Source organism: Rhinopithecus bieti, unplaced genomic scaffold (genome assembly GCF_001698545.2).
Source record: "Rhinopithecus bieti isolate Rb0 unplaced genomic scaffold, ASM169854v2 scaffold_23283, whole genome shotgun sequence".
NCBI lineage: Eukaryota > Metazoa > Chordata > Mammalia > Primates > Cercopithecidae > Rhinopithecus > Rhinopithecus bieti.
Window position 1 is genome coordinate 1,022,551 of NW_016810852.1, and position 25,155 is coordinate 1,047,705.

At 38.9% G+C, this 25,155-nt stretch overlaps 1 long non-coding RNA gene across 5 annotated transcripts in view; it reads left to right on the forward strand.

The window, feature by feature from the left end:
* The window catches only part of LOC108542824 (uncharacterized), a 97,619-nt gene that overhangs the window by 6,880 nt on the left and 65,584 nt on the right, over nt 1-25,155 (forward strand). For 4 of the 5 annotated variants that reach the window (XR_001889378.1, XR_001889376.1, XR_001889380.1 and 1 more), the window contains exons 2-3: nt 11,241-11,393; nt 18,639-18,794. This is a non-coding gene — a long non-coding RNA (uncharacterized LOC108542824). The remainder of the gene's footprint in view (nt 1-11,240; nt 11,394-18,638; nt 18,795-25,155) is intronic. The other variant, XR_001889379.1, reaches the window with a different exon arrangement.

Consider the following 25,155-nt stretch of genomic DNA (forward strand, 5'->3'; position numbering starts at 1 on the left):
GCAGGACCTATAGTCCCGCAGATCTGACAGACTCCAGGAGATACTGCTCTCAGCTGGAACTATTTTCCCCTTGATGTTGCCTAGCAGCCTGCAGACCCGGAGGGCCCCTGATGATGTTCTCTGCTTCCTACCACCATGCAGCATTTATTGTTCCTCCTTACACCCACAGCACATGCTAAATACCCCTTTCCTTGTTCAGACTAAAACGGAAAGTGATCCTTTCTGGAGACACTTGCTTAGAATCCTCCAGCAAGGTAGACTAAATGCAAAAGTTTTACAGCAGAAAACTCTTGTGCTTCCTGCTGGAAATAACTATAAGACACACTCTCTCTTTCTCTCTGTCTCTGATGGGCTTCAGAAGCACTGCTCTGAGTTGAACCCTGTTCTTGACACTGTCTTCACTAGGGGAGCTGAAATATCTGCTCCACTGCTGAGATTTTAATCAACCTAGTGCAGGAAACCATTCAACACCTAGAAAGGCCCTTGTGCACTGAGAAAGGTGTTTCTTCTGTTTTATTCAGAAATTGTTCAATACTGGTGTTGTTTGGGCCTTAAATATTTTTAGTAAGTGATACAACTTTTCTTTTAAGTATAATTTTTTTTTAAGTTTTAGAATAACTACTTCAGGTATGTGATTAAAAACAAAAAAATCCCAGCAGTATGAAATGATACAACAATGAAAAGCAAGTCTCTCTAATCCTGAACACCTGTTCCTCCATCTTATTCACTTGAACAAACTTCCAGAATAGTTTGTGCACTCTCATAAATATATGGTCCAGTCCTTTCAATTAATGAACACGGCTCCGGCTGATCTGGAGGCCTGGGTTAGACCAGAGTTTGAAAGAGGCCGCCTCACCAAGTCCAGATTCCCACTCCACTCTGGTCCTCAGACTGCGCTGTTTGACTCAGCCAGCCTCCTCATTCCTTAATGGAAACTTCTTTATTAGTGTCTTTATTCCATCTGTTGTCTTTTGAGGTCATATCAATCATGCTTGCACATGTCCAAACCCCAACAGGGGACAGGGTTTAAGCATTTTTTACCAGGAGGTTTGTGAGCCCCTATGTGGGAAGAAATCACCTACTTCCAGCCTTCAGATCCATCCGAAAACAAGCTCCAAGTGATCCAAAGTGTCTCAATACATGTCTCAGATTCCTCACTTACATAAGCCCCAGCTGCTCCACCGGCCTCATTCCCCGTCACACCCCTCACACCACATCTCACTCCTCACACCACATCTCACCCTAGCAATACTCCTTGCAATTCTCCCAACCCAGAGCTTTCACACATCTCTGCCTTTACCAAGGCTTTTCCTCTCCCTAAAATATTTTCTGGGGTCCTCTTTGGAAATTCCTATGTTTCGATCAAGACTGAACTTAATTGTCACCTTTTCTGTAACTGTTTTCAATGAGTAATTTTCCCTCTTGACCCCTGAGCTAAAGTTATCGTGTCAACTTTGGTCAATACTGTCTCTAGCACTTCTGTTATTCAGCCTAGTACACCATGCTCATTTTTATTATTTTATTTTAATTTTTTCTTATGTTTTCTCTATGAGCAACTTGAGAATAAGAACTTGACGTTAAAATGTATGCCTGCCACATAGATGGCATTTCACAAATGTTTCTTAAATGAGCTCTTAAACATAGTATATAATTTTTGTACTTAGGCAGCTCTGGTTCTGTGGAAAGGGTTTTGAATTTGGAATCATTTGAAAGAAGCTGAGTATTGTTGCCCTGCAGGCTGCAGCCCAAAGTCCTTTGCATGTAAGTTGCCGTCCCCTGTATCAGGAGACCTGGCTCTAAATCCTCAGCCGCTTAGTAGCTGCAACAGTAGGTAGTCACTTAATCTCACTGAGCTTTGGTTTTTCTGTCTGGAAAAAAGAGGGTTTGTACACCTTGCAGAGTTCTGAGAAATAATTGTGCCTATGAGAAGCTGCCCAGGAGAGTGCCGGGCACCTACTGAGTGTTCAATACATGTTAATTGAGTGAATGAATAAAGGAGAAAATTTACATAAAAACCAACAGGAACAACATTCTGACTTGCAAATATATTTACGTGCTTCTACATTTTATTTTTGTGCATGCACACCCACACACAGACACAAAGACTCTGTCTTCTCTTGTATATACAGGTTCAGTCCTAGTTTATTTATTTACTTTTGGTTGGTTACAGAACAGACCTCCAGGAAGTAGTCTTGCAGGTGACAGAGAAGTTGAGGCAGCTTTGGTTGCAGTTATGACATTATGCTCCAGCAGCGTTTCATTTAATTTCATGTCTCTATTTTTTTTTTAAGTCCAAAGCTGTTACATACCTTTCTTATATGCGTTCAGCTTGTATGTGCCACTTACCAGGGTTTTGTCAGCCATTTTGATAGCTGCTTTCCACATTAGTATTCTATGGGCCTAGGATTTCTAGTCTTCCTGGAAAGCCCTGATATCTTATCATGTGGACACAGGAAGTTTTTTTTTTTTTTTTTTCTTCAGTGCTTGCTTTGCTTCCATTTTTAGGTATGATTGAATTCTGTAAAAGGCTCTCAGTGAAAGAATGTCTTTTGATGAGCACTTGAAATCCTCCATTTGTCAGATTTCACTTTTAATTTGTGTTTGGCCACCTTATACCGCAAAGGCACTCTGGGCTCTCAGTCTCTCTCTCATATGTACATATTGTACCCATATGTCCTCTCAGTGCCTGGTCCCAGTCCACATCACAGCAGCATCGACCTACTCCCAATCCATTCTCCATCTCTGAGTGTATTTCAGGAAGAGTGGACCTTCTCATATCCACTTCTGTAATGGTTAATTTTATGGGTCAGCTTGACTGGGCTAAGGGATGCCCAGATGACTGGTAAATATTATTTCTGGGTATGCCTATGAGGGTACTTCCAGAAAAGATTAGCATTTGCATTGATGGACTGAGGAAAGAAGATCACTGACATGAGACGGCATCATCCTATCTGTTGAGGGCCTGAATAGAACAGAAAGACAAAGGAAGGGCAAATTTGCCCACTCTTTGTTTGAGCTGGGACATCTATCTTCTCCTGCCCTTGGACATCAGTGCTCCTGCTTCTCATGCCTTCAGACTCAGCTCAGGACTTACCCTGCTGGCTTTTTTGGTTCTCCAGCTTGAAGATGGCAGATGGTGGAACTTCTCAAACTCCATAATCACATGAGTCAATTTCTATAATGCATCTCTCTCTCTTTATCTCGATGTATATCTATAGCTATCTATCTATCTATGTCTATATCTATATCTATATCTATATCTGTATCTATATCTATATCTATATCTATATCTATATCTATATCTATATATCTGTATCTATATCTATATCTATCCTACTGGCTTTGTTTCTCTGGAGAAGCCTGACAAATACAGCTCTTGAATTGATCCATATTTAGCCTGCTTCTCCACTATCAGTCCCAGGTCCATCTTAAGTCTGAGCTCTTGTCCACCGATAACCTGACTTTTGGGAGCTACAGTCCTCCGTCAATAAGACGCTACTATCCCGACACTGTTCCCAGTGACAGAGTGTATTTGCGGGGCAGTGTGTGGGGAAGGTCATGTCTCCACCCCATACATCACACACTGCCCATCCTGTGCTTCTCCTTAACACCACCATTGTAACACCAAGAGTCTCAGACTGAAATCTTGGGGCTACTGAGAAGAATTATAGCACAGATCAGAAATATCTTGAAACTCTTCCCCAAATCAACTGGTCACCACTAAAAGGAATCTCTCTTTGATCATATCTCACTTGAGGCCCCAGCCTGCTAGTGGGTTGGTGAGTTAAAGCTTTCTTTTCATAGATCCATTTCTCTACCTTCTTCATTATGGTACTCAAAGCCTCCACCCCTGCCTGTCATGTTGTTCAAACAAAAACTCAAATAGTACTCCTTTATTACTCAGAGTCGTTTGTCTTCCCTCTGTCTTAGCCACTCAGTCCAGCACAAGACAGCCCCCACTTTCACAAGCAAAATGCCCACCAAGGTGTCTTATTAAATAAAGAGCAAACTTTCCTGCTTCTTTGAATTTTATCAGAATATGAAAATGATCACAGCTAGTTCCTATATTTAAAGTCAGTAACATGTTTTCCCATATGGCACACAGATCCCTACTCTCTCAAATATTCGCCCTCGGTTTTATGTTCCAAATGTTTTCCCTATTGGTCCTTTAAAAAAAGACCCTTAAAATGCACTAATCCATTGCCATTTCACGTATAAAAGATCTACTAATTCATAGCTATTATAATAATTATGATAATTATTAATGGCAAAGGAGAATTATTGAATTATTATTAATTCCTGGCATATAATGCATCTGTTATAAATAGTTGTGATAACTCATAATGTATAATCATCATGCAAGAGATGCATCTCTTTAGAGTCCCATACTTAGAGTGGTGTTTAGCTGATGGAATATACTGGAGCAGTGAACCAGCCAGCACATGTTTTGATAGGTCCATGGTGACTATTCTGATTGATAGGTGCCCTCCTTAATTGCCGTTGTCCATGCACATGTCTGGCATCTCATAAACAATTGGAAATAAAACCAGTCAAGCTTGTAACTACTTGGAATCCATAAGTCTAAGGATTAATTTATTTTAATTACTGAATTGGCTTAACCAAACAGACACTTAAGTATCAGAATTATGTTTAAGACTTAACTGAATGTGGATAACTCCATTCTAAGGATTGGGACTGTGTGTTCAGGCAGCTGAGGACCTAGCTTAATGAGTACTCTATGCTTCTCTATGCTATGCTTGTTTTCCCTGGCTTTACCTATTTTTGGGATACCCTTGGCTGCCACTGATGATGACTGCAGTTTTTGACTCTGATAACTTGCACAGTTTGATTCCCAGGATTCTTTACGTCTATCTTGGGTTTCTGGTGGCTCACTCACTTGTTCAGTGGTCGTGCTTCTCAGTGGCTCCTATAGTTTCCTGTCCCTGTTCCTCTGATCTTGTCTGAAAGGCTCTGCTGGGTTTATAGGAGGCCTGGGGTTCAGCCTGACTTGTGGCTAGGTGGCAGCTGTGTGTTGTACAGCAAAAGGGAATGGCAGGAAGCATCCCAGGCACAGTGTCTAGTGAGGTGGAAAGTTTAGAGATAGGGTAGGAAGCAAAGCCTAGAGCTTGCTGACTAAAGAGATCAGGCAGGAAAAGAGCCTGGGGAGATCTTTGAGGCAATGATCTACAGAAGGTGGGAGCCTTTCAAAAGGGGCTGATAGCTTCGGGTAAAAGGGAACTGTGTAAAGGGTAACGGTCTTTCCAAATTTTTTAAATCATTGTGAGTATATTCTTTCAGCAGAGGACTCTGTTCATACCCCAGGACCCCATTGCTCCTTCACCTGGAGAGAAGCCCTACAGGGGATCGCAGAGCTTTTAGCAACATGACTTGAGCTGATATCTAAGGACAGATCTCAGGGATTGTATTTCTCTTAAAATACTTCAAATAAATTTTCAAGGGAGCTTGTCTATGGCCTGTGTCACCACCCAGAACTACCCTCGTATCAGGGGCCGATTTTGGGTCCTGCACAGTTCAGTTCTTTCCTATTGCAGCGTCCTCTCTGCCTTTCTGGATGCTCTCTTTAGTGGGATCCTTTGTGTGAGTTAATCACTTTCCTCTTTGTCCAAAAGCCATAATCCCAGTGTCCTAGAGCCAGACCTTCAATCTGAGTCCCCGCCGACCTGGTAGCACTCTTGCAAATAGTTTCCTAGTGTCCTTTCCTGGAGCTCCATGGAGGTATGTAGATGGGTTTTTATGCTGATATCAGGAAGGTACACCAATGGAAAGGCAAGAGAGCAGGCAATGACCACCAGGTCTGAGACTCTGCTGTGTCTGTTAAAGTCAAGGGAACAGGGACACCACTCCTAGGTTTCTGCTTCTTTCTTCTGTTTTAGTACAGTGGCTATCTGCTAGCCCTGCCTCCCTTCCTCCTGCCCCAGTTCTGGCTTGTCAGCCTGATGAAGAGACATCAGAACTAATTGTCCTCTCTCTTCTGTTCTTGGGTACTGTTCATACATGTTAATGCTCCTCTCAACAGGAGTGAAGTGAAAAGTTCTCAACATGTGGTCTTCCTGGTGTACATCTGGTCACTGCAATGCTAGCCCAACTTGACAGAAGCTGGACACAGGGTCGCTGCACAGTGTGCAAACCTGTCAGTTGCTGTCAGGGATAGGTAGTGCACTTCAGACGTCCAGGCAGGAGGACTAAAAGGAATTTTTCCTTGCATTTGAAAATCACAAGATCCAGGTTACCGTTGGTGGCAAGGTGGACCCTACCTTTCTGATAGAAAGCACATATTTCCACATTTTCACAATCATTGCAGTCTCTGTGTGGAGGGAAAAATGAACCAGCTGAGATTCTCTCCTATACACCCACTCCCACGAGTGCTAATGGTCTGGTCCAGGGGTTTGAACTATATGCTGAAGTGTCATAAGGATAATATAGGGATCAATGCATCAGTAGGAGGCAATGAATCATGGCCAATGGACTACTTGGAACAGGGTGAAGAGCCCTGGGCTTACTATGAAGAGAAGGCTCCAAGGTCACCTGTGACATAGCTTAGACCTGTAAATAAAATGAAGGGATTGATATAGATAATTTCTACATTCCCTTTCAGCTGAAGACACTTACAGAAATGCCATATATTTAACATTTCTGGACTTTAACAATGGCACATAAAGAGGTGTTTGTATACTTGTGAATAAGATGCCAAACTGTGGGTGTGGTTACCACAGTTCAGTGATTTAGTCATAGGTGAGATGTCCTAATAATCTGTAAGTTATATGTGATATCTACCAGGAAGTGGGTACTTCATGATATGCTAGAGTTCTTTATCCTCCCCTAAAACTTTCTTTATAATGTGGATGAAGATACTAAAGCATGTATATAGATTGTATGGTTGAAGAGTGAGAGAGATGTCAAGAAAGAATGAAGGTTAAAAACGTCTCCACCTTCATTTTTATCCTAGTGTACACCAACTTGTGATGTGAAACTCTCCTAGCTTCTCCAAATCCTAAGTTAAGAGGCATAAATGAGCAGAGATCTGGGCTTGTCAGTAGCATGTGAGAAAGACAAGGCCACACTTTTTTTTTTTTTTTAACTTTTTTGGGTCATGGACCCTCTTGAGCAACTGATGAAACACATATTCACATATAAGTATACATACACACACACACACACACACACAAGCATACATATAACATTTTTTTGCATACCACATTCAGATGTTTCATATGTCCCTGAAGCCCACCCGTGAACTCAATGTTAAGAACACTTGGAACACTTGACTTAGGGGATTCAGTCACCGGCATGATGTAGTCACCCCAAATCTCATGGGATCATGGAGCGAATTAACGAAATACACTACAGTGTTTAGTGATAGTCCATATTTAACCTGTTCATATCAACTGACCCTAGGAATTTGTGCTCCATTTTCAGTGACTATTCAAAGACATCCAGATAAGCCAGACATTTGCAGATGAGAGTGGCCATGGAATCTTGTTGTTTGTAGAAAATCAGAGGAAACTAAGAAATCTGTTCATGGAGAAGAAAGGAAAAAGGCCTGAACAATGCTTAGAATGATGACCCTGAAGACTCGAAGGAAGTAGACTGGAATTTTCAGGATAATTTTCACAATAAGTGTTGAGATTCAGGATAAGCCTCAGTTAACCAGAAAGCTAAATTTGTGAGACACTTTTGTTTCCCTGGTGTTCCACTTAGTTGAGGTTTTATTGTGCTGATGAGGTTGCATAAATGAAAGTGTATGGCAGGTGCAATTCTGCAGGTAAACCTGATAAGTAGGCAGATGTGGAGGCTGAATCAACCAAGCATGCAGGCACTGTAGGCTACCTTTAAGCTTTAAAGGACACTAAGAAGGTCCTTTACCTTAGTACCTTAGTACCTTAGTATGTCTCCCAGTGTTTCCAACCTGCAGTCAGGCTTTCCCAAATGTCTTACTGTCTCAGATGGTTCTGGTTCTGACCACAAGCCCAGATATACAGTGTAAGTACAACTTCCTTTTTTTTTTTTTTTTTAAAAGTATAACAACCTAGTTTCTACCTCAAGCTCCCATTCTGCCTAATTAGTCTAGTTATCTCTAGGTAAATTCTGTCATTTTCAGGTTTTCTATGTTATTTCGGGTAGAAACCCAATCAATTCAGGATGTCCTTTCATTCTCTTTCTCCAGATTCTGGGTCTTGATGTGGATGGAAAAGAAGGGGTTTATGAGGTATCTAGATTTTGAAAAGGTCATCTGGGCCTTGGGTATAATGGCCTTGGATGAGATATTTATTAGGTTTAATGGCTGTAGGTCACTGGTCTCTTTTTCTACCAACACCCACTGAAACATCTATGCTCACTCTCTGTCATATGGCCATAGTTCTTCATATTTACATTTCTTTGTCTCTTAGGTTCCATAGGTTCTCTCTCAACCTATTTCTAAGCCTCCATGAAAAGCTGTTCATGTCTTGTGGGGGCTCTATCTTAAGTTCCCAAATACCAAAACACATGATGCTCTAAGCTATACTCAATTTCTGTCCTACTGTGCTGGTGCAGGGAACAGTTTTTACTTTGGTAGGTAGGATGTAAGTCATGGGGACTCTTTGTTCTGAAATTTCTCAGTTGTATGTGGTACTTCTGTCCCCTCCTTCCCTTCCTCTTTCCACTAGCTCAGCATGGGACTGACAGATGCACAGAAAAGTTTATGCCTCTTTTCCTACTCTCCAACTTTCATTCTCCCCAGCAAATCTGCTCTTGATCATTGTGGACCTTGGCACTTTATATATTTTCATTTTTATTTGAAGAAGCTAACATTTCATGCTCTGTATTTTTTAGGTATTAAGTTTTCAACTAAAAGAATCCCAATAGGTTTGGAAATAAAAATTCATGACTCTCAAGCCTTTGCTACAATTTTTCAAAATTTATTTAGAAGCTCAAAAGCATAGTGAGCCTCTGTTTCTTCATATTCTGGGCAACTCCTTGCAGGAGGTAACACCTGCCACTGACTCAGGGGATGTGTATGAAAAATCTGATTAGAAAGTGTGGAGGTGGGAGGTTACAGCGACAGCTAAAATTATCCCATGATATGACTGGATACATATTTTTTTTAATTTAAGTCCATTTTCCTCTGATGGACACAAATATGGAAGGAATAAAATGGAAGATCCATCATCGGTTTGTATTAGCAACTTGAAATTTGTTAACTTCTTTTCTTTACACAGATTTCTGAGGCCAGGCTTGATAAGAAGAGTGGAGAGGCAGATTTGGGATAAGGGGAGTAGAGAGAACAGCTGGAGTCGTCGAAGGAAGGAGCAGCCAGAGGGCATTTTGTGGGTAGCAAAAGGCTGGAATGGATGGTTAGGGCTTGGGAAAAGGAAAACAGGGAGCACATTGAGGGGCACCAAAGGCAAGCTTTCCACATTTTACAGTTATGCCAAAATCGAGGAAACATGAAATCAGCACATTCAGGCAGAGGATGAGTAGAGTCGGTATTCAGTGCCAGGTCAAAAATCGACTCCATGATTTGTAAAAGGATGTAGGACACACCCTTCTCAGATTTCCAGGTGATGCAAAGTGATGGAAGAAATTTCCAATGTGACAGAGGTGAAAGTGACCAAAGAAAAATGGATGTGAACGGGGATGCCCAAGTCCAGTGGGGAGGAAGCCATTCAAGAATATAGGTGGGAAAAGTGACTTTGGCATGACCTGAACCCATTACGGGACAGAGAGTTCTAGGCTGGGGGATAAACAGCCTGGGGGATGGGTGAGGGTATATCATTCTAAAATTAGAGCTTTTACATCTAGAGTGAGGCAAAATAGGATCATACTTTTATGACACATGACTGAAGAATAGCTGGGTATTGTCCCGCTCTTTTCAGTGTTCTCCATTCTGCCTCCCTGATCTGTTGCTGCATGGACACAGAGAGTGCTTCCCTGATTCTTACTTTGATCACGAGTAATCAGAAAGCGTGACGTTGCTTGGAAGGCCGGCAAATGCAGCATACAGCCTTTTTCCTTGAAAGCTCCTTGTATTCTGAATTTTGACTCACTTTTAGGATATCTTCACTAAAACCATTCTATCACACGATGGCAGTAGAGATATAATCTAAATTTATAAGCTATGATGCATGGATGCATCCCAGTGGGGGGAAAAAGTCTAATTTATGTTTGTCCATATATTTTTCTTTGGTTGGTGTTTGTGTTCTAAGTTTCTGGAGGCATCAAACATAGAAAGGCCCTGTAATTCCAGAATGGATTAATGCAGACAATATTTCATTCAGGAAGTGCAACCATAAATAAGAGAAGGTACTTTTAAAAGGCCTCTAAATTTTTTGAGATACTGCTCAAGTGCCTGTAAAACCAAAATCAACTTTCTACTTGCATTCTTAATTTTCTCTGCACCTCATTTCTTTCCCTGATGGAGACAATTTTTCAGGCTGGCTGGAATGGGAAAAGAGCCTATGAAAGACTCAGACTTTTCCTTTTTCACATTCTCTTCACCCTAACTCTGAGTTTCTTCTGTTTTCTTCAAAGAAAATTTTTTATTTGTCCCTAACCAGTGATAAATGAAGCAACAGGGGAAGTGTGGAATCTATTAGGATGAGTTGAAAATTTTTGTTTGGAAAGATTTGTATATTATGTCATTCTGTCTGGATATGCTTTTCTCAAGCCACAAAAGGGTTCCATAGAATAATGTTCCACAATAATGTCAGATTTTCTTCTGAGAAGGAACTCAAATGCCTCTCAGGATTCATTCATTCATCCAACACTAAATGGGTACCCATTATGTGCAACATACTAGGGAAATAATACTAGCCAATATTAAGTGACTGCTACTCACTTGTTTTATAGTGCTCCAGGGTTTTGTTTGTTTGTTAGAGACAGGGTCTTGTTCTGTTGTCCAGGCCGGAGTGCAGTGGCACAATCTTAGCTCACTGTAACCTCCACCTCTTGGGCTCAAGCGATCCTCCCACCTCAGCCTCCCAAGTACCTGGGACCACAGGCAGGTACCACCATGCCTGCCTAGTTTTTGTGATTTTTGTAGAGACAGGGTTTCACCATGTTACTCTGGCTGGTCTTGAACTCCTGAGCTCAAGTGATCCTCCCCACTCAGCCTCCCAAAGTGCTGAGATTACAAGTGTGAGCCACTGCACCCCTGACTTGCTTCAAGTTCTTTACACAAACTGTCTCATTTGATCCTCTCTGCCTTGCCACGAGGCAGTTACTAGCAACATCTCCATTAGTTTTACAGATGAGGAAGCTGAGGCATAAGGAGGTGAAGCAGCAAAACCACACCATCAGTAAAGGAAAGACCCGTCATTAGCAACCAGATAGTCTGGCTTCGAAGTCCATGCTATTAACTGCTGAGCTGCAGGTGACAAAAGTTCTATCTCCAGGTAATTTACAAACCAGTAGGAAATGAAAGCCTACAATCTAAGGCAGACATGCTGAAACTAAGTGAGATGTCATATTGATGGCACACTGGACATAACTCATGGGAAAATATTAGCCAGAACATAGGTCAATTCATTAAAGCTTTATGGTTTATTCAGGGAAAATAGGGATATAGGAAATTATTCCACCTGGAGAGTGAATGGACATTTCTTTTCTTTGCTTCTTCATCCTGGATATTGTAGGTGGGATGTTTGATAAAAGTGTGAGGAAATTGAGTCTCACTGGTTTCAATTGGTGAGAGTGGGAAATCTTGGCTTTTTTTTTTTTTTTTTTGGATGGAAGGCAGTGGCTATTGGCTAGTGTTTTTGGAAGTATTTTGGCCTGAGTGCTTTTGTGGGGTTGTCTCTCTTTCATTCTATTTTCCTTCTTCAATTACTTTCCTCCTGAGACTCCCCGTTGAATCTGGAAAAGCTCAGGGAAGATAAACAGGCAGACTGCATGGTGTGGAGCTGACTTCAAAGGTAAGAAGAAAACCTTTGGATTTCCTTCTAACTTGCCCATCTCAGCTCATTTGGGATAGGAAAAGAGACAAGGATTCAAGTTAGAAGCTCTATCCAGGAATAGAGATATGCATTTATCTGAAACATCTCTTGTGCTATAATTCTCAGGAACCAGGGTGAGGCAGATGGATTACATAAATCTAAAACTGATCTCTTCATATGAAAATGAAATATCTGCTTGAATAGCAAAGGTGTCACTAAGACACTAAAGGTGTCATGTTCTTTGGTGCATCTAAAATTTTGTTAACTTTGTATTTTCCAATTAAGTTTTATGTTAAGAATAATTTGAGGTTGTTTAGCTCTTATCCTAGAAAACATTTTTATTTTGGAATAATTTTAGTCTTCCCTATTTTTTTCTTTTCTACATTTTGAAATTTGCATGGGTGGGTTAGAAATTAGATAGCTAAAAACACTTGCTTTCTCTGTACTTCTAGACACAAAGGATGATTAGGCTCTCTTCTAGTCCACTTTTAAATATCTAAAGTTTGAGAAAAACATCTTCAGAAGACAGTGAATAGAACTGAAGCCATTCTTAGGGATCATGACATTAAATGGTGCTAAGGATACTCAAAATGACAAAAACCCAAGGAATAAAAAATAATGCTTGACTTTCATTTTACTGTTCAACCATTTGAACTATTAAAAGTGAGAAAATTTATTACAGTACAACAGTTTATGTTTTCCCATTTCCAAAGAGATAAATAAATAGAGAAATGGGGCCATATTTCTCCAAAGATGAATGGCTTAAGGCAACAGAGAGACTATTCACTAAAAGCTGTAATGGGTAGGGGCTAAAAATAGAGCTGCTTTATGATGTCTGCTATCTGCATTTTATAGGGTGAAAGAGAAAGTGTCTTCACTTGCCCCAACATATCCTCTGTTCAGTGCACTTATTCTATCTCTCAGCATCATTTGTTGGCATCCAAGGTATTTCCATTTATTTTTACAACAGCCAAAAGCAGGTTAACTTAGAAGGCCAATCTGAGTGTGAGATGGGAGAGAAGGCAGGAAGTGATGTGATAGTTTTGACTGAAATGTCTATCTGTGTGTATCTCAAACCCTAGAAGTAAAATTTTAGTCAATTTATCCTCATTTTAAAATCTCTCTGTGTTGCCAGGCATTCTTGTTAAGAATAAACAAGGCAGTATCATGAAACAGAAAAAGCTCTGCAACCATGAGTAGGATTACTCTCAGGTTACATTTAAATATTCAATTGAAATTCTCTTCTATGGAAGGTGCATCTTGTATGTCTTATAGAGAGAAAACTGTCCATTTTTAGACAGCCCTTGCCCTACTTCAGAAACTTAGGCAGAGCCCGTCCAAACTATATTTCCTTACTATCAAAGGAGGAGAGAAAGCTGAGAAAGTTGATCTGGAGTGAGAATGAGAAAAGAGAAAATGCAGTAACAGCTTTGCAGTTTTTTATCTCCTTGGTTTTTGTGGGAATCCCTACATCCCTGTAATAAATTACCCCAATTTATTTTATCTAGATTGAATTGGTTTCTGTAACTTGCAATCAAAGCATACTAACTAAAACACAGACTAAAGAAGACACCGATAATTTATTTGGCTTGTGGATTTATTTCCAGTAATTTAAAATATAAATCTAAAAAATTCCTTGTACCCAACTTGATATGACTTTAGGACAGGAAAGTCAGGTATTGACTAAATGTGGCATAAGGATGTGCTTTGAAATTAACACAGAACAGATGTGAATGTTGGCTTCTTGTTATTTCTAAGAAAGTAAGCATGTTACTTAACCCCTCTGAGCCTTAATTTCCTCAGCTTTAAAACTGAAATCATTCCTACCTCATACGATTGTTTATAAATTTATGAGCTACAATATATAAAGCAGCTAGCTAAAATACAGGCATTCCTTAATAGTTATAGGAACTTTCTACTGCGGCAAAGGCTATTAATATCCTTTTTTTCTCTCGTCCTGCTCAGGATTGGTTAGGAACTGGACAAGACAGCATCCAGGCATGGAGAAGTTACAGTGTCTCCAAGCAGAGACTGAAGGAGTAGGAGATGCTGGTGGGCTAAGGACCTCAAAAAGGGGAGAAGATAGAATAGGGAAGGGCAAATACAAGCTTCCTCCACCTAACAGTTTTGGTAATGACTTGCCCAGACTGATAGATCCACAAAAGACTTATGGCAAAGTTGCAGTAATCATACTACAAGAGTGGTTTCCCTTCTCACCAATCTGAGGCCTTGATGCATTTTCATGCTGTATACATTTATATGCAATGCTGCATTTATATTTGGTATCCATATTTCACTGAGCCTCTTAAGTAGGGTTTCTCAACTTTGGCATGATTGACATTTTGGGGTCACAATTCTTTGTTTTGGGAGCTGTCCTGTGGATTGCAGGATGTTTAGTTGCATTTCTGTCCTTTATTCACCAGTCGTAACAACAAAAAATGGTTCAGGACATTGCCAAATGGCCCCTGATTTTGGACAGGGAGAGGGATGCCACCAAATCACTTCTGGTTGAGAACCACTGCTCTAAAATAATATTTTATTTTATTGTTTTTTATTAAAAAATTTAAAATTTTTTTCAAAATATTCAAAATATTTTCCTTACCCATTTTATTTTTTAAATCTTTTTTCTAAAATTATTTTTTTAATTGACAAAAATTGTACATATTTATGGGGCACATAGTGATACAGATAATGTATAGTGATCAGATCAGGGTAATTAGCATATTTGTCATCTCAAATGGTTTTCATTACTTTGTGCTGGGAACATTCAATATTCTCCTTCTAGCTACTGGACAGAATATATTATTATTAATGACAGTTATCCTACAGTGGTATAGAATACTAGAACTTATTGTTCCTGTCTAGCTGTAATTTTGTATCTTTAAAAAATATCTCCCTATCCCTCCCCCTACCACCCTTCCCAGATTCTAGTATCCTCTGTTCTACCTTTTAATTCCATGAGATCAACTTTGTTTCCTTTCTACAGATCAGTGAGAACATGTGGTGTTTAACTTTTGTTCCTGGCTTATTTCACTTAATGTAATGTCCTCCAGTTCTATCCATGTTGCCTTGAATAACAGAATTTCATTCTTTTTTTATGGCTGAATAATATGTCACTATGTATCTGTACCACATTTTCTTTATCCTTTCACCTGTAGTTGGACATCTAGGTTGATTCCATGTCTTGGCTATTGTGAATAGTGCTGCAGTAAACATGGGGATCCAGATTTCTCTTCCATACACTGATTTCCTTTCCTTTGGATAAATTCTCAGTAGTGGGATTACTGGATTATATGGTAGTTCTCTTTATAGAGTTTTGAGGAAACTTCATACTGTTCTCTATGATGAGTATACTAGTTTGCATTCCCACTAACAGTGTAGAAGAGTTTATTTTTCTCTGCATCCTCACCAGGATTTGTTTATTTTGTTGTTGTTGTTGTTGTTTTTTTTTTGTGTGTGTGTGTCTTTTTCATAATAGCCATCCTACCTGGGGTGAAACGATATCTCACTGTGGTTTTAATGTGCATTTCCCTGATGATTAAAGGTGTTGAGCATTTTTTTCATATATTTGTTGGTCATTTGCACGTCTTCATTTGAAAAATGTTTGCTCAGATGATTTGCCCATTTTAAAATAATTTTCTGTTGTTGGTGTTGAGATGTCAGAGTTCCTTGTATATTCTGGATATTAATCCCCTGTCAAATGAGTAGTTTGCAAATATTTTCTTCTGTTTCATAGGTTATCTTTTCACTCTGTTGACCGTTTCTTTTGCAGTGCAGAAGCTTTTTAGTTTGATATGATCTCATTTGTTTATTTTTGTCTTTGTTGCCAGTGCTTTTGAGGTCTTATTTTACAGATTAGTAACTCTGTTTTAATCAGGGACTTGAATCACAGGAAAAACAATTAGAAGCAATGGGATGTTGTGCTTCACTATTCCCATCCCTATCTCCCTGCCCTGCTTCTTATACCTTGGCCCTGATTGCCTGATATGATGTGAGATTTGGGATGCTTGGATCTGGAATGAGAATGCCTGAGTTCAGATCCCTTCACTGCCTCCTCCTAGTGAGAAAGTTGGATAACGTCAGATTTAGGGGAGCCTAATTCTCATCTCTCAGGATTCTGGTTGATAACATAGGCATAATGATCACTAACAATATGGTGATTAAAGGCTTGGGCTACTCTCTGGGCGATTGCAAAATCTCTCCTAAATGCCCGGTCATGTGCATGGGGGAATGCAATTTAGATGGGAATTTACTCCCAGCCTCATCAAGACTTGGGACCCAATGCTTGGGGGTATCCCGTCTAGGAGACCCTGAGGAACATTCCGCCAGCCAGGAGCAGGCATGTCTTACACTCCCAAACCTTTTCAAGGGGTATAGAAAGCAGTGGCCTTCTGCACTGGCTGGAAGCTTTGCTTATTTGCTCAGTTGTGACTGGGACCAAGAAGCTTGGTAGAAGATGTGCACTCACTGTTGCCAGCAAGAACCAAAGATCCAGAGGCCACAAGACACAAACGTAGAAGGCCAAGCCCTGGCTCCCCGCAGTAGAACTGTGGCCCAATCAGTGACAGCTTTCACCAATCAGGAAACAGTAGTAAAAGTGAGGGAACCCGCATTCCTGCTCTTTAACTTTCTGGCTTTCGGGAGAGGTAGGCGACTCTTCTTAGAAGAAATAGAAAGGCCGAAGAGGGGAGATGGCAAGTGTCTCCCCAAGAGATGCACCATTCTCCCTTTTATAACCCAGACATGTGCAAAAGGAAAAAAAAAAAAAAGAGAAAGAAAAAGAGAGAGGGAGACAATGTATGGGACAGATCTCAGTAATTCTTACTGCTATTTAAATAGCATTTATTTAGTTGACTATCACCAGAGTTCAAATTCAAGAAGATCCTCTGCCACTTCTTGCAGTTTGTGGACTGTGGTAAAGGTTGAGCTGATCTGGCATCAGCACAGCAAGACAAACTGGAGTTGGAAGACTACATGCTGAAGTCTCGAGTCTCAGAGTGAGCTTGATTGGCAGGCGAGCTCTGGAGCAGGGAGGTTATAAATTAAGCCTACTCCTTTAAGCAGTTTTTTTTTTTTTTTTTTTTTAAGTCTGTGCAAATTCTTCTTTGATCTTGAACAGGGGGCAGTGAACACCATCTGCTTTATTTTGTTTTGTGTTTGGAATGATGTAGAATATTCCTGCTGACCCTTGATATATGCACAGCATGCCCCCCAGTAGGCACAGACGGCTCTGCTTGTGGGTGTCTCGTGCCTGCTTTTCATATTTACTTTTGTTTATCATTAGGGACAGCAGCTCACGTTGCCAGAATTTGTTTACCAAAAAATGCTCCTAATTTCTTGCTGAAACTGAAGGATAACCTTAGGTACTAAATGCCTAACCTTACTAGAGTAGTCCCTAAAATAGGAATAGACAGACTGATTGAAGGCCCAGGCACCTTTCTCTAAGTCATGAAGCATATTAGTTCATGTACTTTATCATATCTGTTTCATAACCTCTACTCTTTCTCCCATATTACAGACAAACAAATGTTACTTGTTCTGAATAGTTGTGGTTTTTAATAACTGGCCTTTACTAATCTTAGGGAGTAGAATGCATACTGGTACCACCTAAGTTCAAATAATATTAGCTGGAAATAAACATTTTAGAAAGAAAATCAATTCTACCATTAGATTTATTTGTCAGGAACCAAAGGACAGCTCAGCAGTAAACTAAGAATTGAGGGAGAATACATTAAATACTGTATTTTGGGAAACACTGTTGCAAAATATGTGCATGCGTCTTTGTCAACTTAACTGAATCAATTGCTTAGCCCAAACAAGTTAGCTTAGAAATCATGTCCCCAAGATATGCTTGTATCTAATAGTATTTTAAAATGAGCAATATTAAGGATGCTTTAAAATGCCATAAATCAATTTTCTTTACCTAAACCTAAAGCTCATGGAAATGCCTATTATGAAGACCACCATATGTGAGGCAGGCAGTCTTGACATTTTTTTGGGAAGGGAGGGAGTTAAATCTGGAGAAATGTCCTCAGTAATTTATTGCAGGATTGGATATCTGCAAAGTGTGATAGAACCCAGGGTCTGTGCACTTCTTGTAGAAGTAGCAGTTCTAGTGTCCCTGTTACAATGAGAACCCTTTCTGGAATACAGGCATCCTGGAACTCTATTTGGCCTATCTGGATAACCTTTCCTTTTTTTGACTTCTCCCTGCATATTAGGAGAATTTTCTTTCTGTGATTTGGGATAGTCTGGGAGGACAGCTCACAAGTTTTCTGGATTGGGAATGAATAAGAGAAAATAAATGTAATGTTTCCTGGGTCTAAATTTTTCTCAAATCCTTTACCAACGGTGTGATTTCGGGGTGACAGTTTAATTAGATAATGCATTTAAAGTGCTATCACAGTACCTGATGAATAGTAAACATTCAATAAACTAATGTTTTATAATGTCTAAATTATTATTAAAACACTATTTTCTTTATTCATGATTCACTAAAAATATCCAGCAATTCAAAGTGTCTTCTCAGTGCCTGGTGCTGTGTGTGAAATGTGGGGGATGGTTTGGTGTGTTTTCTGTGGCCTTCTGAGGTCTCCCTGGTCTCTCACCTCCTGCCCCACCGAGTGGGTTCATCCAAAGCAGATGAGAGACTTGTAAGTTGACACAATGTGATGAGAATGATGGTTTTATTTATTCTTTTCTCAGTACACTCTGACAGAGTCTGAGTTGGTGCCAAGATTGATGTGCATGAGACTGAAAGACCCTCTTAGTCCCCAAATACCTCCTCGCAACTTGTCTCAGTCTCTGAAATTTCTCCCATGAGTCCTTCTTTTTTGCAAGGGAAGTTTTGGAGAAGCAAAGGTAAGTTTTACTAGTTTATTCCTCCCTTTTAGAGGTGAGAAGATGGGTGGATTCCTGAGCCCTACCGTATTCCAGCTCTTAATGCTGCTATCAAAGATAGGTTTCTGGACAGGAAAAGCTATCAACAGCTTTTAAAGTTTTAAAACTTTCTCATATTTTTCATGGGTGGTTTCAGTAGGAATAAACACATAACATGCAAGTAATTTCACAGTGCTTTGTGTTGAAATCCATGGATTTTAGATTTCTATCAGAATCCTGGCCTTCGGCTTTGGTGATTCCTATGTCCTTCTACACTTCAGCTGTAGAAACAGCAGGTGGAGTGAAACAGCCTGTTCAGAGCAGCCAGATTTTGTTTTGATTGTCAGCTAAAACAGAAACCCCATCATTCTCGGCTTGGCAGCTTGTTAGTAGAAAAGCCACTGGGAAGCTCTAAGTTGGTAATTTAGAGCACAAATGTATTCCCTGATACAGCTGCAGAGCAGCAGGTGTCTGTGACTTAAGCAAACACTAGCTTTGAAAAAGTGAAATAAGAAAATCGAAAACTTTTTTTTTTTTTGCACACGTCAATATGGCTGAAAATACGTTTACTTCTTGTTCCTGTTGGTTCCCTTCTTATTAACTTGCTTAGACATAGATAAGTGAACATTTCACTCAATTCAATTCAATTTAACAAACATTTATTGAGTACCTACTGTGTACCAGACTCAGTGCTAGGTGTTGGGGATCATCATTTTCTGTTTTAGATTTTGGTGTGGAGACAGACATGCATACAGTTTCATAATAAAGGAATAAATAATTTCCTTCAGAGCACTGGACAATTCTGATCACAGAGTAGGAGAAGCCTTTTAGGAGAAAATGAATTAAAGGGATAAATATTGCTGAAATGGATTGGAGGGAGATAGTTCCAGGCAGAAGGAGTTGTTGGAGGAGAATCTGAAGGATGTCAGATTGATTGAAGGTAGGAGGAAAAAATAGGAATGTTCCTTTTGTGTCTCTGTCTGATGGATATGCTTGTATTAAAAAATGCAAACATTCCTTTAGACCACCTCTACCAAACCATCTGCCCTGGGGGCCACAGAGCGTAGAGCCACCAAACTACAAAAGTATGTATGAACATTTTCTTGTTATACAAAGCAGGGGAGAATAGAAAAGAATCATCAAAAGAGATGAACACTAACTAAAAAAACAAATATAGAGTAATAAAAATGTAAAAAAACCCTCAGATATAGGAAATTTCATAACTTTTGTCTATACATCTATTATGGCCTCAAAGATATAATGAGAAACTATTATCCATATGAGCAGTACAAATGTAAAATACCTGTGATTTACCTTAATCCAAAATTTAGGGCAAAGCCTAGAAAAGAAAACTACAAATGCCGTAGGAGCTATTTTTAAAAGATTATTAAAATAACTTGACTAAATACATAAAACTCAGAGACTGCAAACAGGAGAGGGGAAAGGGGATGGTGAGAGGATGTTTAGTGGATAGAAAAATGCATTCGAAGGAATATGATCAACTGTTCAGCAGTATAGTAGGGTGACTACAGTTAACAATAACGTACAGTTCAAAATAGCTAGAAGACTTGGAATGTTTTCAACAAAAAGAAAACATGAATGTTTGGGGTGATGGATATCCCAATTACCCTGATTTGGTCATTACATATTGTATACATATATCAGAAAATCACATATACCACCCCCAAATTGAGCAAGTATTAGTAAAATGAAAACAGAGTTTATGGATGAGAACCCCCAATTTGTAAAGACATTGTGGGTTCCCAAATTATTATGGGTTTAATGTGATTCCAATTAAATTCCAACAAGATGTTTAGAAACTGTTCATGGTAAAAATTCATTTGTTAGATACTTCAAAATAATAAGAGCCATCTATGAAAAACTCATAGCCAATATTATACTGAATGGGTAAAAGCTGGAGGCATTCCCCTTGAAAACCAGAACAAGACAAGGATGCCTTCTCTCACCACTTCTATTCAACATTGTACTGGAATTCCTAACCAGAGCAATCAGGCAAAAGGAAGAAATAAAAGGCATCCAGATAGGAAGAGAGGAAGTCAAACTATCCCTGTTCGCAGATGATATGATTATATACCTAGAAAACCCCATACTCTCTGCCCTAAATATCCTTGGTCTGATAAACAACTTCAGCAAAATTTTAGGATACAAAATCAATATAAATAATTAGTAGCATTTATATGCACCAACTACATCCCAGCTGACAGTCAAATACATAAAGGAATCCCATTCAAAATAGTCCAAAAATCAACCTAGGAATATAGCTAACCAGGGAGGTGAAATATCTCTACAATGAGAATTATCGATATAAAACACTGCTCAAAGAAATCAGGGATGACCCACAAACAAATGGAACAATATTCATGCTAATGTATAGGAAGAATCAGTATTATTAAAATGGCCATACTGCCCAAAGCAATTTACAGATTCATTGCTATTCCTATCAAACTACCAATGACATTATTCACAGTACTAGAAAAAACTGTTTTAAAATTCATATGGAACCAAAAGAGAGGCTGAATAGCCAAGGTTATGCAAAGCAAACTAAACAAGGCTGGAGGCATCACACTACCCGACTTCAGACTATATGACAGGGCTACAGTAACCAAAACAGCATGGTACTAGTACAAAAACAGACAGACCAGTGGAACAGAATAGAGAGCCCAGAAACAATAACACAGATATACAACCATCTGATCTTCAACAAAGTTGACAAAAACAAGCAATAGGGAAAGGAGTCCTTATTCTGTAAGTTGTGCTGGGATAACTGACTAGCTATATGGAGAAGATTGAAACTAACCCCTTACATCATATACAAAAACCAATTCAAGATGGATTAAAAAGTTAAATGGAAAATAAAAAACTATAGAAACCTTGTAAGATAACCTAGGAAATACGACTCTGGACACAGGACCTGGCAAAGACTTCATGATGATGATGCCAAAGCAATTGCAAGGAAAGCAAAAATTGACAAATGGGACCTAATTAAACTAAAGAGCTTCTGCACAGCAAAAGAAGCCATCAATAGGGTAAACAGACAACCTACAGAATAGAAGAAAATATTTGTGAACTATGCATCTGACAAAGGTCTAATGTCCACAATCTATAAATAACTTAAATTAACAAGAGAAAAACAACCTCATTAAAAAGTGGGCAAAGGACAAGAGTAGACACTTTTCAACAGAAGACTTACATAAGGGCAACAAGCATATGAAAAATGCTCAACATCACTAATTATTAGTGAAATGCAAATCAAAACTACAATGAGATATTATCTCATACCAGTCAGAATGGCTTTCATTAAAAAGTCAAAAATAACAGATGCCGTTGAGGTCATGGAGAAAACGGAAAACTTATACACTGTTGGTGGGAATATAAATTAGTTTAGCCATCATGGAAAGTCATGTGGCAATTTCTCAAATAATTTAAAACAGAATCGTCATTCAACCCAATAATCCCATTATTGGGTATGTATCCAAAAGAATATAAATCATTCTACCATAAAGACAATGCATGCCTATGTTCATTGCAGTACTGTTCACAATGGTAAAGACATGGAATCAACCTGAATGGCCATCAATGGATAAAGAAAATGTGGAACACATACACCATGGAATACTACACAGCCATAAAACAAATGAGATCATGTCCTTTGCAACAATGTAGATGGAGCTGGAGGCCATTATCGTAAGGGAATTGATGCAGGAACAGAAAACCAGCTACCACGTGTTCTCACTCATAAGTGGGAGCTAAACAATGAGAACACATGGACGCAAAGAAGGGAACAACAGATACCAAGTCTTCCTTGAGGGTAGAGGGTGGGAGGAGGGAGAGGATCAAAAAACTACCTATCTGGTACTATGCTTATTACCTGGGTGACAAAATAATCTATACACCAGACCCCCATGACATTCAATTTACCTATATGACAAACCTGCACATGTACTCCTGAACCTAAAAGAAAAGTTAAAATAATTTTGAAAGTAGTGAAGCTAATAACAAAGGGATATTATGGAAGGTTGGGAAAAAATGCCCTCTTTCGTTGTATCTTGTAATTTTAGATTCTGTGAGTAGATATTAGAATGCAAGGTCAAAAAATTTCATCTCTTAGAATAGAAACAGCCAATTAGAAAAATTTGAAAAAAAAAAGAAATGCTATCTTACTAGAGAGTAAAATGTATTTTAAAGCTAAAATACACATACTACTTTATGTTGAAGCAAAATACAGAAAATTAATTGAGCAGAAAACAAAACAGCAAAACTCTGAAACAGATACTTGCAAATATAAAAATATAGTATATGGTTAAGTAAAGATTTCAAATTCATGATTAAAGAAGAAATTTGTTAATTTTCAGTGCTATAACAATTAGTTACCTATCTGAGAAAATTAATCTTTATAACACACAATATACTAAAATACATTAACAATGGATTAACGAGTTAAATGGAAAAGTCTTCCTTTTGACATAAAGCAAAGACATAAAACATTACATAAAATGGATAGACTACCATGCTTATTTTTTACATAAAGTTTGTGAATAAGTTAAATTTTAAAGTGGAAAATATTTGTGACTTATAATCCAGTCCTTACTATGTAAAAAGTCTTAACAGATTGTCTTACTTCATTCAGGCTGCTATAAGAAAATACCATAGACTGGGTAGCTTGTCAATAACAGAAATTTATTTCTTACCATTCTGGAGGCTGGACATTTCAAGATCAAAGTGCTGATAGAGTCATGTCAGGGGAGGGCTGCTCTCTGCCTCATAGGAGGCATCTTTTAGCTGTGTCCTCACATGGTGGAAGGAACTAGCTAGCAGTCTGGGGTCTCTTTTTATAAGGTCATTAATCCCCTTCATGAGGAGTCCATTCTCAAAAACACTCAGAACACAGTACTGATCAATATACAAAAGGTAAAAAAGAAAACAAAAACAGAAACAAGAAAAACTCACACACACGGTAGGAAAATGAACAAAGGAAATGGGTAGACAATTGGCAGGAGATGACAAACAAAATGCATACCAAAATTGTTGTTTGCTTATGAAATTTGTGAAAAAAGGGAAATGTACTATTTGGTAATTATAAGGGTAAGAAAAATGGAAATACTCTCTTATTGTTAATGGGAATTTAAATGCTTATAACCTATGGAGAGTGATTTAATGATAGCCATCAGAAGCCTTAAACATGCTTATGCCCATTCAGCAATTCCTATTCTAGGAATTAATCCTAAGGAAATGATCAAAATTGTGTGTATATGCTTACTAATGAATATGTTTATCCCAGTGGTTTAAAAAATAATAGTGAATAATTGGAAATTACTCAAATCTCCAAAAAGAGAATTGCCTAAATTATATGATAGAACGTTACGTAGCCTAAAAAATTATGTTATGAAAGATTGTAATGACCATGGAAAATATTCTTCATTTATGTTGAAGAAGAAAAAAAAGAGACCATATAACATGATATGAATTTTGAAAAAAAGAAACAGTTCTGTACATATTTACAAATTTAACAAGCATATAGATCCACTTAACAGTGATTATTGATGAGTGGTAGGATTAGAGATTATTTTAATTACCTTCTTTGTATTTTTCTTTGTTTTTCAAATCTGCTACACATAGTTCGAAATTAAAAAATAAACACACACACACATTCTGTTTTCAATGGTTAACACTCAGTGCCCAACACAGAGCATTCCTACAACATTTAATAGTTGGACGTAAAATCTGGAAATAAGAATGCCAAAGGCAGTGGGGATGGTGCCAGGACTTGGGCCCCCCAGGTTTATGGCAGGCCAGAAGGCCTAGAAACCACATAGACAGAGAGTGTGAACAATCTGTAAAACACCACAGATGCCATCTCCTCCCTGTTATCTGCTCTCCCCAAACTCCCTACACACACCCAGAGCCAGAGGAAGGAGCTTGGCTTTGCATAGGAACTAAAGGGCTGATAAAACAGTGAGGGGAGCTGAGCTCTGGTGCTGTGGATTGATCTACTGCTGCTCTGACCTTGAGAAGTAACTTTTATGTAAAATGGAAAAATGCTTTCTTCTTTAAGAAGTTGTCAGATTAGAGAATCAGAGAGTTAACATGGGCTGAGGATTTCTTAACTCAGTAGGCCAGGAGACCTTCATCAAAAAGAGTCAGCATGATGAATGTGAATTCCCATTATCCCAAATGAAAGTGAAAGGGGTTGACTGTAAGTGGGTTAGGGCTGAGAGTAAGGCCTGGGCAGAACGCAGAGGATGAAAGTTAACAGAAGATGAAGGCTGATCATTCATTTTCTCTGTCTCTACCTGTCCCTTCCCCACCCACTCTCTCTCTCTCT